Source organism: Salvia hispanica, chromosome 4 (genome assembly GCF_023119035.1).
Source record: "Salvia hispanica cultivar TCC Black 2014 chromosome 4, UniMelb_Shisp_WGS_1.0, whole genome shotgun sequence".
Taxonomy (NCBI): Eukaryota; Viridiplantae; Streptophyta; class Magnoliopsida; order Lamiales; family Lamiaceae; genus Salvia; species Salvia hispanica.
Window position 1 is genome coordinate 35,481,539 of NC_062968.1, and position 16,882 is coordinate 35,498,420.

General features: G+C 37.2%; 2 long non-coding RNA genes across 18 annotated transcripts; both read right to left on the reverse strand.

Annotated features, from left to right (window-relative positions):
- Window positions 1-1,412: 1,412 nt before the first annotated feature.
- On the reverse strand, window positions 1,413-7,199 carry LOC125220152. 15 transcript variants are annotated; one of them, XR_007176314.1, is made up of 6 exons: window positions 6,716-7,199; window positions 4,231-6,289; window positions 3,457-4,163; window positions 2,862-3,379; window positions 1,885-2,699; window positions 1,413-1,794 (listed from the first exon to the last, which is right to left on the reverse strand). It is a non-coding gene; the product is annotated as an uncharacterized LOC125220152 (long non-coding RNA). The 15 variants fall into 15 exon arrangements; XR_007176306.1 differs by having other exon boundaries at window positions 4,231-5,721; window positions 5,804-7,199; XR_007176311.1 differs by having other exon boundaries at window positions 3,457-3,995; window positions 4,113-4,163; window positions 4,241-7,199.
- Window positions 7,200-10,561: 3,362 nt separating this feature from the next.
- Window positions 10,562-16,483, reverse strand: LOC125220151. 3 transcript variants are annotated; one of them, XR_007176301.1, is made up of 3 exons: window positions 16,053-16,483; window positions 15,823-15,884; window positions 10,562-15,279 (listed from the first exon to the last, which is right to left on the reverse strand). It is a non-coding gene; the product is annotated as an uncharacterized LOC125220151 (long non-coding RNA). The 3 variants fall into 3 exon arrangements; XR_007176302.1 differs by having other exon boundaries at window positions 10,562-15,117; window positions 15,238-15,279; window positions 15,823-16,483; XR_007176300.1 differs by having other exon boundaries at window positions 10,562-15,884.
- Between the last annotated feature and the right edge of the window lie 399 nt (window positions 16,484-16,882).

Here is a 16,882-nt window from a genome sequence, read left to right on the forward strand (position 1 = left end):
CGAGTGGGCCTTTTCGTCTAAGGTTGTCCACTCCTTATCATCCTCCGTAGCCTTCTTTGTTTTGAGCGGCTCCCACAAACCCTGCTGCTTTAGCAGAGATCGCATCTTGATCTGCCACAAACCAAAACTATTTCTCCCGGTGAATTTGTCAACCTTCACGTTGATTAACCAGACAAAACCCTCGCAGCGGAATTCAAAACCCTAGTTCGAAAACCAAGGCTCTGATACCAGTTTGTTATGACAAATAGGGCAATTGTGAATCGAGAAACAAAAGAACGTAAATAGACACAGAATTTACGTGGTTCACCAACGTTGTGTTGGCTACGTCCACGGGCAAGAACGGAAAACAGATTGTATTATGACTGTGGTTTTCAGATACAGATTATGTGCTCTACTCCCATATATATAGGCACACATTAGACAGACTGGGCCCAATTAGGAAACCCTAATCCTATACAAATTCAAGGCATACTAACCAGTCAATGCTTATTAAGAACCACTCAAGTACACACTGTAAATTGCAGAGATAACGATAAGTACGGGGAAAATTAAGGTAGAAGATCAAATGTACGCACAACATAAAACCTTGGAACCACCTTTTCTAGGTTACTGATACAACCACAGAAAGAGCATACATTTGGAAATTGAAGAGCATAATGGTAAGCCAGGAGAAAGTCAGCTAGAACACAGAAAATACTATACTCCCTCTGCCACCCTCCATAAATACTAGAATGGCCTCAGAGATAGGTTATTAACTACCATAATCAAATTCTAAGAGAGCATCAAAAACCTTACTGACTACCAAACTTAGGTAAATTGGAAGATATATCAAAGTCCCCAAACAGTAATATAAGAAAATATAATGGTAATTACCAAACATAACCACAAGTAGAGATCAAGCAGACGGAAATACACCACACGTAAAGGAATAAAGGAAAGAGCTTCCGTAATGCAATAACAGTATAGAGAATTAGAATTTTGTGTATGTTTGGAAGAGAAAATCATAACCAGTGAAAAAACAGACTCATAAAGGCCACCTTACTACATTATTTTGTCGCCCCTCCTCTTTTCCCGGGCTTGGGACCGGCTGTGGCAGGAAACCCCAGCACACAGGCAGAGTTACACGACTACCTATCCACAAATGTACATAAAAGCACACGCATAGATTCACTGGACTAAAAAGTTCATACAAATTCAAGTAGAGAGCCATCTAGTTGTTCATTTCTTCTATAACCAAGATTCATAGACCCCTATCTACATCCTCCATGCAAGACTGCAATTTTCTTGTATTAAACAGTTGCAGTCATCTAATACGTAACTGAAGTTCTAAGAAAATTTTGTTCACATGGACACACATACAATTTGTTCATTACCTATATAAGGAAAATTGACAATTGGTGGGACAATGTTAGTAAGTGAAATCATGGGTTTCTTATCAGCTTTGAATACATAAGCCGAAGAAAAATGATCACGTTACAACATGAAAGGTGAACAGTTTTGAGGTAATTAAGTGAAATAGCTCACCTCAAGCTCCAAGTGAAATAAGTTAAGGCCAGTATATCAAAAGATTGGTTCCTAATCCTGTCCAACAACCAGACAAAGATAGCCACCTCAATCTCCGCATTTAACGTAATCAAATTTATTTTGTATGATTGTATCTTCTCTCATAGGGTGATGTCAAACACAATATTCATGTAAAAGAAGGAACTGATGAAACAAAGTAGAGCTAGCCAAGCATCAAACTGGAACTGGCTTCCACTGAAGGTTGATCGAGCACCAGCCATTGCTCAGACACTAGAAATTGAGAACAATTACGGTAAGAACAGGTTATGTCTACAAAGAAGATAAATCTAAAAGATATCAAACTAAACTCCCTCTGCTCACCCCCACCCCCTCATACAAACACTGCAACGCCAGAAGATCCTCATGCCCAACAGCCAGACCAAGATACAGCATCTTAAGCTCCACCTTTAACAGAACCAAAATTTATTTTGTATCATCCAGTCACAGGTGGAGGCCGAAAACAATATCCATGTAACAGAAAAGAAGCTGATGAAACAGAGTAAAAACAACCAAGTATCAAACTAGAAGGCCTCCACTGAAGGTTGATAAAAAAACCCACAATGATAAGATACTGGAAATTGATGAGTTTAATGGTAAGTGTCCTACTCTTTTCTTTAAAAGATATGGAACTCAATTAATCCTCAAGAAAAATCTCATTTTTGCTTGGCCCACAAACATTTTGAAGCAATAAGGTGACTTATCTTATCCCTCCTGAATTGCTCTGTCCATAATCTTCTAACTTTTGGTTCACTTTTGTTCTTTATATCATCTGTCACAGGGTGAGGCAGAAAAAATATCCACACCACAATATAAAAAATAAAAGCTGATGATACGGGACAGAGGAAATCAATTATAAAATCAGAGCGGCCTTCCAATGAAAATCAATTAAGACCCATCAAAAGATAAGATCTGGATATTGTAAATCATACAATAAGCAGCAAGAAAGTCTAGATAGAAGAACAAATGAATTGGAAAAACTATTGTGTACCACTGGCAGCCTGTCATATCACAGGGTGAGGAAAGAAGAAACCATATCTACATAATAAAGTGAAGTGGATGGAACAGATCACAGGACACCAAGCATGAAAACAGGACTGCCTTCTTATGGAAACTGATCGAGAGCCACCCAAAGATCTCTGGAAATTGAAGAGCATAACAATAAGCAAGAGGAAGTTCTACGTTGAAGAAAATTGGTGTAAAAGAATGATATACTCCCTCTACTACCCGCCATAAACATTATATCAAAGCCAGTATCAAAGAGTAGTCTTTGTCAAACAAAAGGACAAAGATAGCCATACCAGAAGAACCAACTTGGATAGAACCGCAACTTATTTTTAATTTCTCCTGTCACAGGGTGAGTTCAAAAACAGTATCCATATCTACATAAAATAAATAGAAGTTGATGAAACAGACCAAAGGGAGCCAAGCATCAAACTAGAACTGCCTTCTGATGGTCACTGATCAAGAACCCAAAGATCTCTGGAAATTGGTAAGGATAAGACAAGCCAGACGAAATTCTAAGTGGAAGATAAATGGTGCAGAAAAAACACTATACTCCCTCTCTACCTACAATAAACACTATATCAATGCCGGCATCTAAGAGTTCATGTTTTGTCCTAACAAGATAAAGATAGCCACACCATAAGGTCCAACTTGGATAGAACCATTAATTATTCGTAATCCTGTTACGCGGTGAGCGAAAAACATTTTCCGTATTTAAATAACAAAGAGAAGTTGAAAAGTCAGAGCAAAGGGAACCTAGCCACCAAACCAGAACTGCCTTCTGATGCAAACAATCAGGGACCACAAAAGATCTCTGCAAGTTGAAGAGGACAATAATAAGATGAAAATCTAGGTGGAAGATAAGTGGTGAACAAAAAATACTATACTCACTATGCAACGCACCATAAACACTACATCAATGTCCAACAGGCAACAACATGACCAGACAGCCACACTGTAAGATCCAACTTAGATAAACCCATAGCCTGTTCTTAATATCGCCTGTAACAGGTTGAGATGTTAAACAATACCCATATCTATAATAAACAAAAGTTGATGAAACAACAAGTAAAAAAACTTAAAACAAAACAGCGCAAGGGCATCCATAGATCAGACACTAGAAATTCAGGAGTACAATGATAAGCACAGGGAATGTCTACGTAAAAGAAAAAATATAAAAGATATCATACTATACTCCCTTTGCCACTGTAAAAGCCCATAACTGCCTTCTCTTGAAAACTGAACCCAAATATTTGACATCGGTAAATTGAAGAGCATAAAAATAAGCAAAGGGTAGGTCTACCACGAAGATGACAACATATGAAAATACTACACTCCCTCTCCCTGCCCTCATAAATACTGTCGACTCCAGCATTGAATATTGATTCGTGTCCAATAGCCAGACAAAGATAGACCATCTTAAGCTCCACCTTTAACAGAACCAAAATTTATTTGTAAATTCTATCACATGTTGAGGACAAACACAATATCCAATTTAACAAAAAAAGAAACTGATGAAATAGAGTGCAAATAACCAAGCATCAAACCAGAAATGGCTTCCACTGAAAGTTGATCAAGAACCGGCCAACATTAAGACACTGGAAATTGAAGAGTATAATGATAAGCACAGGAATATCTACATAAAAGATAAAATCTTAAAGATACCATGCCATACTCTCTCTCAAACCCAGAACCGAATTTCCTATAGAACCATGCAGAGACATCTGGAAATCAAAGAGCATAATAAGAAGCAAAGATTAAGTCCAGTTAGAAGATAAATGACTGCAGAAAATTAGAAACGAATGTAAAACGATAAGCACAGAAAAATATTATAATGCACTCCCTCTTATCACATTGTAGAACACCAATCCGCCTTCCCTTGAGAAAGAAGAATAAGGCAACTGGAGATGTGAACAGCATAGCAATAAGAAAGGGGAAACTCCAGCTAGAAGATGAATGAAATACAAAAGTACTATACTCCCTCTACCACCCTCCGAGAACACTTCAAATACCAACATTGAGTATTGGCCCATGTCAAACAACCAGGCGAAGATAGCCCTTCAATCAGCTCATACTCTGATAGATTCACAAGTAAAGGAAAGACCAGCTAGAAGATAAATGACAGCAGAAAAATAGTGTGCTCTCTCTACTAGCATCCATAAGCACTATCCTTGCCAGCATCAGAGATGTGACAGCGTCCACAATGACAGTCCCACTAAAACTCCTACTTTGACGGAAACAATTATTTTGCAATGAAGACAAAAACATTATTATACACATTTACATAGCAAACAAAAAACATAATACAGAGTAAAGACACTTGAGCATCAAGCAAGACTTGCCTTCCGACGTAAACTGCTGAAGGCTGACTAAGAACCACCCAACGCTCAGATAATGGAAATTGAAGAGTAAAGATAAACGCGAAGAAAGTCTATATAGGAAAAAATAATTACTTGAAAAAATTATAATACTATACTCCCTCTGCCACACAGTATAAACAAAGAAAGACTTTCCCCTAGAAACTGATAGAACAACCCAAAGATCAGACATCTGGAGATTGAAGAGCATAATAGTAAGGAAAGAGAAAGCTCAGCTAGAAGACAAATGACAGGATAAATGTCACCCTTCATAAACACCATAAATGCAAGCATCAGAGATTGGTCCACTTCAACGACCCGTGACAAAGGCTGAAACATAGGTAAATAAACAAACAGGTTAAAGGGAACAGTTAACCAAGCATCAAAAGTTCAAACTAGAACTGCCTTCCAGCGAAGCCTGATGAAGAATCCACCCGATAGTCAGAGACTGGATAACAAAGAGAACAACAATAAGGGCAGGGAGGTCCAGGGAGAAGATACGAGGTAGTGAAATAACACTATTCTATACTCCTTGTCACAATGTAAAAGCCCAGAACTGCCTTCTCTTGAAAACTGAAGTACCAAATATCTGACATCAGGAAACTGAAGAGCATAACAATAAACAAAGGAAATGTCCAGCGAGATGATAAACGGAAGTATAAGATACTATATAATCCTTCTGCCACCCTTCATAAGCTCGATCAACGCCAGCATCAAATATTGGTCCATGTCCAACAGCCAGACCAAGATAGCCCTCCATAAGCTCCACTTCAACAGAACTTAATTTATTCTGTATCTCCTGTCATATGTTTAGGCCAAACCCGATATCCATGTAACAAAATGTAACTGATGAAACGGAGTAAAAGTAACCAAGCACCAACCCAGAACTGGCTTCCACGGAAGGTTGATTACGAACCAGCCATTGATAAAACACTGTAAATTGAGGAGTATATAGGTAGGCACCGGGAATGTCTACGTAGAAGATAAAATCTACATCTGTGTAACAAACAAAATACTGATGAAAGAGAGAAAGGATAATGCAGCATTAAAACAGAACTCTCTTTGTGAAGGTTGATTAAGAACTTGCCAACGACCAGAAACTGGAAATTAAAGAGTATAACAATAAGCATTGGAAAGGTCGACGTAGAAGATAAAACGAAGTAGACAAAAACACTTTAGTATACTCCCTACATTGTATATACACAAAACGGCATAACCCAAAGGAGATGTCCAGTAAGAAGATAAACGACAGTAGAAAAATACTATACTCCCTCTGCCACCCTTCATAAACTCGGTCAACACCAGCATCAAATATTGGTCCATGTCCAACACAGCCAGCCCCCCCTTAAGCTCCACCTTCAACAGAACTAAAATTTATTTTGCATCTCTTGTCACATGTTGAGGCCCAGCACAATATACAGGTAACAAAAAAGAAACTGATGAAACAGAGTAAAAATAACCAAGCACCAAACCAGGATGTAAGACACTGGAAATTGAAGAGTATAACGATAAGCACATGGAATGTCTATGTAGAAGATAAAATTGTTAAACAATACTATACTATACTCCCTCCACCACCCTCCATATACACTATCATTGCCAGAGATGACTCCATATACCAACCAGCCTGTTTCAATTTATTTATGGAGACACTGGGAGAAAACGTCCTACAGGCTACACCAAGTCAGGGAATCAGCTAATTTTGGCATAAGATTGATGTGCGCAAATCACGATAAACCTCATTTGCATAGAAATTATTTGAAGTATGATACTGAGGCTGCGAGGCTGCTCACCGGCTTAGCGCGAATACCGAACATCAAGATATCCATTAATGGCCAGAGAAGAGGAAACAATGAGTAAATTAATCTTCCACGACTGCCGATAACTATCAAACTCGGAGAATAAATGGATAGAATTTCACATAGACAAAGAGACAAAATTAACCTTCAAACGAAAGATCACGAACTAACAAATCGATTGCACTAACATAAACAAACGAAGGTGAGTCCCGAGAACCAATCATGATATAAAAAGACCGTCAAAACTTGAACCATAATACTAGTATTAGACCTTCGATCATTTAAAATAACCAAATAATCAATATCGAAGAAGAATCACAACAAAAGAAACTTCGACAGTAGACCGATCGTAAACCCATCTATTCTCGCCGCCGTACTAGATTAGGGAAAGTAAAGAGAAATCGCACCAGAGAAAGTAACCCAATCGATTACACAAAACCTAGTCGCCAACATAAATCGCAGCACAAAACCTCAAGAAATTTTTATAAACATTGCAGCATGGAGTAGATTGATGGTTTGGGTAATTATAGCTGGAGTTGGCGGCAGATGGACGGCTGCGATTGATTGGATCAGAACAAGTCGGTTTATAGAAATTATTTAATTAGTAGGAAAAGCCGAATACATGATATCTTTCCTTTCTGAAAATAGGATTGTATCATTTTTTAGGCTCAAATGATTTATTTTTTTTGCCATTTTTACCTTTTATAGTTAGTCCCTTTTTTGTAGGGGGCAGATAATTCAAAATTATCAGTTCATCATTATTATTCTACTACTGCATATTAAAGTGTCTTAAGACAAGACATACCAGCATTATAACATTATTATATATCTAACAAATATTTAATAAATAAAAACAGGTGGAAATAAAACTAATTTCACCAAATATTTACTTTGATGGAGTAAATATTTCACTATAAATGTATTTTGGTTCACTTCTTGTTTTTAAATTCATATTGTGAAGGAAAACGTCCATATAGTGAACTAGATCGTTTTGATCTAATGGCTGATATTTATTCTCTAGTTATGCACTCAGTATTTGTTATACATTGATCATCTCTCTATATCCAAATATAGTATTTCTCTATCCACGAATAATAGGACTAACATTCAAACTAATTTCATCTAATGAGTATTTACTTTGTTTGAAAATGTATCAAAATACAGTAGTACTTTATGCGTCCACGTATAGTACGCGTAGTTTAATTTGATACGAATTTTAGAAAATGTGATGGAATGTGAATAGAAAGATAGTGAAAATTGAAAAGTGAATCCTAATTATATTCTTTCTTCTTCGTCCTTGATTAGAATACTTGAATCTTCTCTTCTTCACTTGTAATTTTAAAATTATTTGTTAAAATCTACCATTCCAGTTTTATACATTCGTTTAACTTACCTCAGTTAATCATTTTTGGATATTCCACTTTAAGAATCTCAATTATAATATTCCATAAATAATAATAAACGTCACATTCCACTAATCTTTCTTCCACTCAAATTTTATTATAAAACTAATATATAAAACCAGGATTCACATTCCACTATCTCTTTTCATCAACTTTCATTTACATTTCTTAAAACTCGTGCCGAACTCAAATGAGACTCCTAAAATCATTCCACTAATCTTTCTTCTACTCAAATTTTATTATAAAACTAATATATAAAACTAGGATTCACATTCCACTATCTCCTTTCACCAACTTTCATTTACATTTCTTAAAACTCGTTTCGAACTCAAATGAGACTCTTAAAATGGGACGAAGGAAGTGTTGGATTTTATTATTTCATGATTAAGGTATATAGTAAATACAGCGTTGGAACTTGAAATTGTGGAAAATTGATCAATCCCGAAGGGTCTTCATTTCAAATAAATGCACAAAACTCATGTGAAAAACAAATTATTTTGTAGATAAAACTAATAGACCGAGAACGGTGCCTAAATTAGTAAATTCTCCGTATTTTGGTATAATTGCCGTTCTATTTTTTCTAAATAACACCCAAAATATTGACTGTCGATCTGTTTCTTCTAAATAAAGCCTGCAACCCCTCAAACATTTTTCTTCTCCTTCGCCATTTTTAACAAATTATGCAGTTCATACATCATCATCTCTTCCCCTCATCTTCTTCCCTCTTCATCTTTTTCTTCTCCTAATTCTACAGATCGGGAGGAGGGCCATTAATTTTCCAGCAGATCGTAAGGCCATGATTTTCTTGCAGATCACAAGGATATTTTGGCCCTCCTGGTGATCCAAGGGGATCAACCAACCCCTCCCACACTCTAGATCAACCACTGACTGTTAAGTCTCTTCTGTTAAGCTTGTTAAAACAGGAAGACTTGTAAAAGTGCATGTGTTTCCCAAACGAACACATGTCAATAACGAGATACTACGAAACAGCATGGGCAAAGGGAGCGTTATAGTATTTCTACCGACAAAAGCGGTAATATTTTAGACATTGTATTCATATGTTCTAAATTTACACAACTTGAAAACTCATCCATGCCGCCCCTCCTCTTTTTACCGGGCTTGGGACCGGCTGCACAGGGGCAAACCCCATCACAGGCAGAGTTACACGACTCTACCTAGTACTAGACACAGAATTCAACAAGGAAGCAAACACCTAGAAGCATCACATACAGAGAGATGGGATCGACTGGCCACTTAGAACAAGCATGTGTCATTTGTAAATAAAGAACTTGCATAACGGATAGAGTAGAAAAGAGAACAAACACAAATTATCAAACAAAAGAACATTTTAACTGGAAAGAACAATTCAAAGTAGGTGCAGTAGCAGAAAACATGCAAAGTATAAACTAGCACAATAAAATGAACTGTATTAAAAAAATAGAACTTGACAAATGCTAGCAGTTCAGCAGAGTATCCTAACAAAAATAAGAACAAGGAGCTAATTTTAGGATTTTATTTTTAAGGATAACAGAAAAAAATAAGCTCAAAATTGTTAAGTTAAACAAGCTTAATTCTTTTAAAAGATTAGCCAGTATCTATCTAATCTGACCCTGACTTAATTTCATAAATAATATTATTTTCAAGTAGATGCAGAAGATGAACCACCACCACCCAATACTTTTTCAAGACTCAAAACAAGGTTAGCCACTACCTTCACAACAAATGAAAATTATGGCTTTGGAAAACATGCTCCAAGAATAATTATTAAGCAAATGTACAACTCAAAACAAGTTGTCAAGTAATCCAATCGATTACACAAAACCCATCACAGGCAGAGTTACACGACTCTACCTAGTACTAGACAGAGAATTCAACAAGGAAGCAAGCACCTAGAAGCATCACATACAGAGAGATGGGATCGACTGGCCACTTAGAACAAACATGTGTCATTTGAAAATAAAGAACTTGCTTAACAGATAAAAGTAGAAAAGAGAACAAACACAAATTATCAAACAAAAGAACATTTTAACTGGAAAGAAAAATCCAAGTGGGTAGGGTACAGTCGCAGAAAACATGCAAAGTATAAAGTAGCATAGAAAATGAACTGTATTGAAAAAAGAACTCGAGAAATACTATCAGTTCAGCAGAGTATCCTGGCAACAATAGGAACAAAGAGCTAATTTTAGGATTTTATTTTTAAGGATGACAGAAAATAATAAGCTCGAAATTGTTAAGTCAAACAAGCTTAATTCTTTTAAAAGATTAGCCAGTATCTATCAAATCCGACCCTGACTTAACTTCATACATAAGATTATTTTCAAGTAGATGCAGAAGATGAACCACCAACCAATACTTTTTCAAGACTCAAAACAAGGTTAGCCACTACCTTCACAACAAATGAAAATTATGGCTTTGGAAAACCTGCTCCAGAGAATAATTACTAAGCAAATGTACAACTCAAAACAAGTTGTCAAGTATCATGTATTAAAAATATAATCCTTAATAGTCACCTTATAGTTCAGTTGCATAGACTTGATATAATCCGTACAAGCAAGGAGTACATCCTAAATTATCCTAGTCTAAATACCATGAGATGCTTGCAATCATGTAGTAACATGAACAAGTATGCAATGGAACTGAAAAACTGAACTGAAGATAAATACAGTAATTATCAAAACGAACAGCATTCTATAGTGCTTCAAGATGGCAATTAGGAAGCAAACGATGTATTACAATGTTGTAAGACCTACTACAAGTCAGCCTAAGCATTTTTTTCCCAATATAGATAGGGCTTGAAGATAGCCATTAGCAAGCAACAGATGTACCATTACAATGTTGTAAGGCCTACTAGAAGTCGGCCTAAGCATGATTCTGAATTGTGAGCATCCAAACCAGAAATAGCAGCTCCACAGTAACAAGGATAACATTATCCTAAAATAGACGGAAAAGACATAAAACGACCACAAACTGTCATGCTTGCTGGACCAACGAAATCCCTCACAATCAAATCATATTAGGCAGCAAAAAGTACAGAAGCTTCTTATCAAACAATGTCCTACACCACTTTGGCGTCTCTATCATAGCATCAAGCTCTATTCATGGTCCAAAAGTTTCACTTAGCAAACTGGATAAACCGTGGCAGCAAAGCACTAATCACGACATACTCAAGAGAAAAGATCACTGCAGATAAGACTGAACCCATAGGAGAAAGACTCAAGATGGATACCCAGGACACGGAACACCTAAATTCAACGCAGTCAAAGTAGTAGCCACAACTTTTCTGTTAGCCACAAAAATCCCTGAATCTGATAGAGATCTGCCCAATGACCAAACCTCCGGGAGCAGAGCATAACTATAGATAAGCATAAAGACAAGGTAGAAGACAAAATGGAGCATAGCAGCTACTTCACTCCCTCTGTCAGAGGATTTTAGTTGAGCATTCAGTGCAGACATCAAACAAAGACCTCCAAGCAGTGTTAGATATGGTGGGAGCCAGAGCAAACAACCACAACAATGTAAGGATGTTCCACGGGAAATGTACGAAAATATTGAAACAAGCACCTTGAAGAGATATATGAAAGACCCCTGACGACCTCCAAATGAACAAAAAGACAGACCTAACAGCACAAACCCAATCAGTCCTTCACTAGTAGCACATTGATCTCACAGACTCATACACATCGCCAGCATAGCATAGGGAGCACAAGATGAGGTAAATCATCACTCACTCACAGTTGCAAATCAAAAGTACGTATATGAATGAGGAAGAGCTGCTACTAGTAGTGATAATTTTGCATCATCAACTGTCACATGTCCCTAGATATCAGAGCTCCGCCATAATCCACATTAACTTAGATATCTGTGTAAAATTACTGAATGTAGTAGCCATATATCCATAATCCACATAACTTTTAAACCACTACTGAAAATGACTGAATGTAGACATGTAGACTTGGACACCTTAACTGAGCATAATGACAAGACTCAAGAATGCTGAACTTTGCTTGGGTTAGATGCACAACCAACAATGTACGGATTTCCTGTCTTCAAAGAGGTCAAACAAAAGGATAGAGATTCTAATATGGAATTTGTCATTGAGTGGAAACGGGCAAGACTGTCAAACCAGATATATCCATTGTCACTGGGAAGGAACAACTGGATGTCGATCCTCTGCAAATAGAGTACAAAAAAACACAGCAAAAAACATAGAAAAGATATATGCATGAGTCAGTAACAGCATAAAAATTAGGAGACGAACTCTAGAGTAAAAAGTTTTTGAAATACAGGGACTCCTAAGAAAGTGATCTTCAATTGAAGTGACACCTAGAGATAAGATGCATCACCCTGCATAGATTGTGAATAAAACGAAGATACTAAATGGTTAGTTCTAGAAAAAAAAAGGTGATTTGGAATGTAGAAAGGAAGATGCAAAAAAGAAGGCTAGTACCAGAACATATGAAAAATACATAGCCATTACTCCAGAAGAACAGTTTGCCACAAGATTAATCATTACTTCAATCTTTAAAAGAAATGAAGCTCAATTAATCCTCCAGAAAAATCTCACTTTGGCTTATCTCACAAACTTTCTGAAGCAATAAGGTTACGTAACTTAATATACTGAATATATCAGCCCTTAATCTTCCCACTTTTTGTTCTTTACATCACCTTTCACAGGCTTGAGGCAGAAACAATATCCACAACACAACATGAAAAAATAGAAGTGGATGAGATGGAGCAGAGGAAACCAATTACCAAACCAGAACAGAACAGCCTTCCAGTGGAAAACAATTAAGACCCATCAAAAGATAGAACTGAAAAAAGAAGGGCATAACAATGAGCAACAAGAAAGTCCAGATATTAGAATAAATGGATTAGTAAAAATATTATGCTCCCTCTGTCAGCCTCTATAAACATAATGGAGATGCCAGCATTCGATATCTTAAGATCCTACTTGGATATAGCTCAATATCACCTGTCACCGGTGAAGAAAGAGGCAATCACATCTACAGAAAGAAGTAAAGTGGACAAAACAGACCAAAGAGAACCAAGCATGAAACCAGAACTGCCTTCTTATGGAAACTGATCGAGAACCACCCAAAGATCTCTGGAAATTGAAGAACATAACAATAAGCAAGGGGAAATTCTACATGGAAGAAAAATGGTGTATGAAAGAACGTACTACTCCCTCTACTACCATCCTTAAACATGATATTAATGCCAGCATCAGACAGTAGTCTTTGTCAAACAACAGGACAAAGACAGCTTAACCATAATTTACTCTTAGTTTCTCCTGTCACAGTGTTAGTCGAAAAACACAATATCCATATCTGCATAGAAACTGAACTTGATGAAACGGAGCAAAGAGAGGCAAACATCAAACCAGACTGCCTTCTGATGGAAACTGATCAAGAACCACCCAAGATCTCTGGAAATCAACAAGGATAGGGATAAGCAAGAGGATAGTCTAGGAGTAAGGTAAATGGTGTAGAACAAACACTATACTCCCTCTGCTACTCCATTAACACTATCAATGCAGGCATCTAAGAGTTCATGTTTTTTCCAACAACAGGTTCAAGATAACCGCACCATAAGATCCTCAACTGGCATAGAACGATAAATTATTCCTAATATTACCTGTCACAAGGTGAGAGAAAACAATCTCCATATACATAGCAAGGAAAATTTGAGAAAACAGAGCAAGAAAACCTAGCTACAAAACCAGAACTGCCTTCTACTGATTGAAACTGATCAAGAACCGCCGAAGATCTCTGGAAATTGAAGAGGATAATAATAAGATGAAATTCTAGGTGGAAGATAAATGTGTGTGAATAATACAAAGCTAAGGGAACCAGGCTTCAAACCAAAACTGACTTCTGATGCAAACTGATCAAGAACTACTCAAAGATCTCTGGAAATTGAAGAGTACAATAATAAGCAAGAGGAAACCTAAATTGAAGATAAATGGTGTAGAAATACTCCCTCTGCTACGCTCCATAAATACTACTATATCAATGCCAGTAACAAAGAGAGTTTTATTCCAACAACAGGACCAAGATAGCCACACCATAAGATCCAACTTGAATGGAACCATATAACTTCTTCCTAATATTTCCACAGGGTGAGAGAGAAATATCCAATCTACAAAAACTAAAAAACGATTGCAACAGAACAAAGGGAACAAAACCAGGCAAAAGTCAACTGTTCTGATGGAAGCTGACTACAAACCACCCCGGATATCATATATCTGGAAATCCAAGAGCATAATAATAAGCAGGGAAGGAGGGTTTAGGCAGAAGACAGAATGTAGTAGAAAAAAAACACTATACTATACTGCTCTGCATACTGTAAACAAGAACGCATTTAACCTGTTCACAAAGACAGCCAACTACAACAAATATATAGTGTTAAAATGTCAGCCATCTTCAAGGTAAATCAAAGTAGCACAGTGAAACCACCCCAAAGAAGGTACCTACATGACTGGCTCAAAGCTGCTGAGCAAATAACTGGAATTGGCTTGAAAAATGAAAGCACTAGTAATGTTGGAATGATATGACAGAAAAACCACAAACTTTTTTGTCTATCCTTTCTGTAGATGTTTTTAACCCCTCAAAGTTAGTCATAAATAACATGCACTAGCACTCGTGCATGCCCAACAAATAACAGCAGGAAATAATAGCAACAACCCCAAAGAAGGTGTCATATGACTCGCTCAAAGCTGCTAATCAAATAACAGGACGTCAACTGAAAAATTAAATGAAACTGATAGCAATGATGTAATTATAACACTGAAAAACAACAACCATATTTCTTGTCATTCTTGTCAAACCTTCACGTAGATGTTATCATTCCTCAAAATCAACCATCAGCACATGCACTTGCTCTGGAAAATGCCCAACAAAGCATAACACAGGATACATTAGCACTAACACTAGCTAATACAAGTATATACCTGATTTAACAGCATAATTAGGGATCCACATAGGACTCTGCACACTAGATAAATGAACGAAAAATCACAGAATTGTCAACACCCAACGTTAGATGTGCCAAAAAAATTATTTGATTTAGGATTTATGAGGGTAAACAGAAAGAGATAAGCTTGTCAAACCAGACCTCTCCATTGTCAACAACTAGAACCACCTAAAAGTCGAACCTCTGAAAATAGATGGGCAAATATAAGCAGAGGGGAGAACATGGATAAAAATATACTAATAGACTGTATAGACATGAGACCACTACTCCACTCCCACATCAAGCACTACATAAACAGACAAAAATAGCTCCAGCTTGAACATATATCAGAGTTAGTCAGACCTGAAGTTGCTAAATAGCAATGAATGCAAATGAAAAAGGGAATTATTAAGCCAAAACTTGACCAATCGTAAGATACTTATCTGGTCACTGAAGCTTCTAGACAACCTAGGTATAAAATGCTAGATGAATGAGGGATGGTCTACGGTCTACCTATAGAATCAAAACAAAATAAACCAAATATGACAAATTGGGACCTCAATAGACTGAGAAAATCAAAAGTGACACCATATTTGCGAATGGCACCATGAACTAGTAAATGTTCAAATATATGGGGTCACAAAACCAAGACACCGTGAGTAAATGGGCATGAGGGCAGCACACAAGAGAACAGGGTGGAATACCGTTCAAGTAAAACAGAAATAAATCACTCGCTTAAGCAGTTACCCAGTCACTAAATCTAGCCACCTCAACAGAAAATGTCTGCAACCCTCCTCAACAATTCCAATCTGCAATTTAAGGTCATGGAGACACCAAGTCAAGGAAACAGCACCTTTGGCATAAGATTGACGAACGAAAATCACGAAAATTAACATGCCGACAAAATTCATGAACATATCTCGAAGATAAAAAAACGTTTTCTTGAGTAGACAACATAATAAGTAAACTCATCAAACCATAAGCGCTTCCAAAAACTGCCAATATGTCCATCAGAACCTATAGATCACGAGCTCGAGCTACCCAAGGGATTTCCCCCTACAGATACAAACGAAAGTAAGCCCATGAACTACCACGGATATATCATAACCTAAATAGACCATCAAAACTTGAAACGATAACCGCTTTTGATCTTCAAGCGTTGCAAACAACCGAGTAGGTCAAATCAGCTGAAGAATCTAAAGAAAACCACAAATATCAAAAGTAGGTTGAACCATCGGCTAGATCGTCTATTATCGCTCAAACACGTTAGGAAGGTTAGCAGAAATCCGATGGAAAACACAAGCAGATCGTCAAAGTTGCAAGCATCAACGGAATTAGACGACAAACCAACAATTAACTCGAGCAAACATGAAATCAGAAGAGGGAGAACAACGACACATGGATTAAATCAGATTAGTTATGATTTGGGTAACAAAAGAGGGTATGGTATTTATCGAGAGACTTCGGGTCGGATGGACGGTCCAGATTGATACGATCAAACAATGTCGGTTTAACGAACGCGTCAATGTTAAGCAACCGTCAAAGTAGGCGTGTGAGTTCAGCAAATCATCCCCATAGCTATTCCTTAATCTTTCCTTGATTATTTATTTATGACTCGCCTCACTTTTTACCTTATTCCTTATTTAGAGCATCCGGGCTTCAAGGTACCGCCACCGTAAATGCCGATCACGCCCCCACAACTCCTTAGACATTTCGGTGGCCGACGACTCACCGATGTGGAGGTACTCATCCCACATGTCCGCCGCTACCTCCGTAGGCCAACTGCCTGATTCAGCCGTGCACTTTT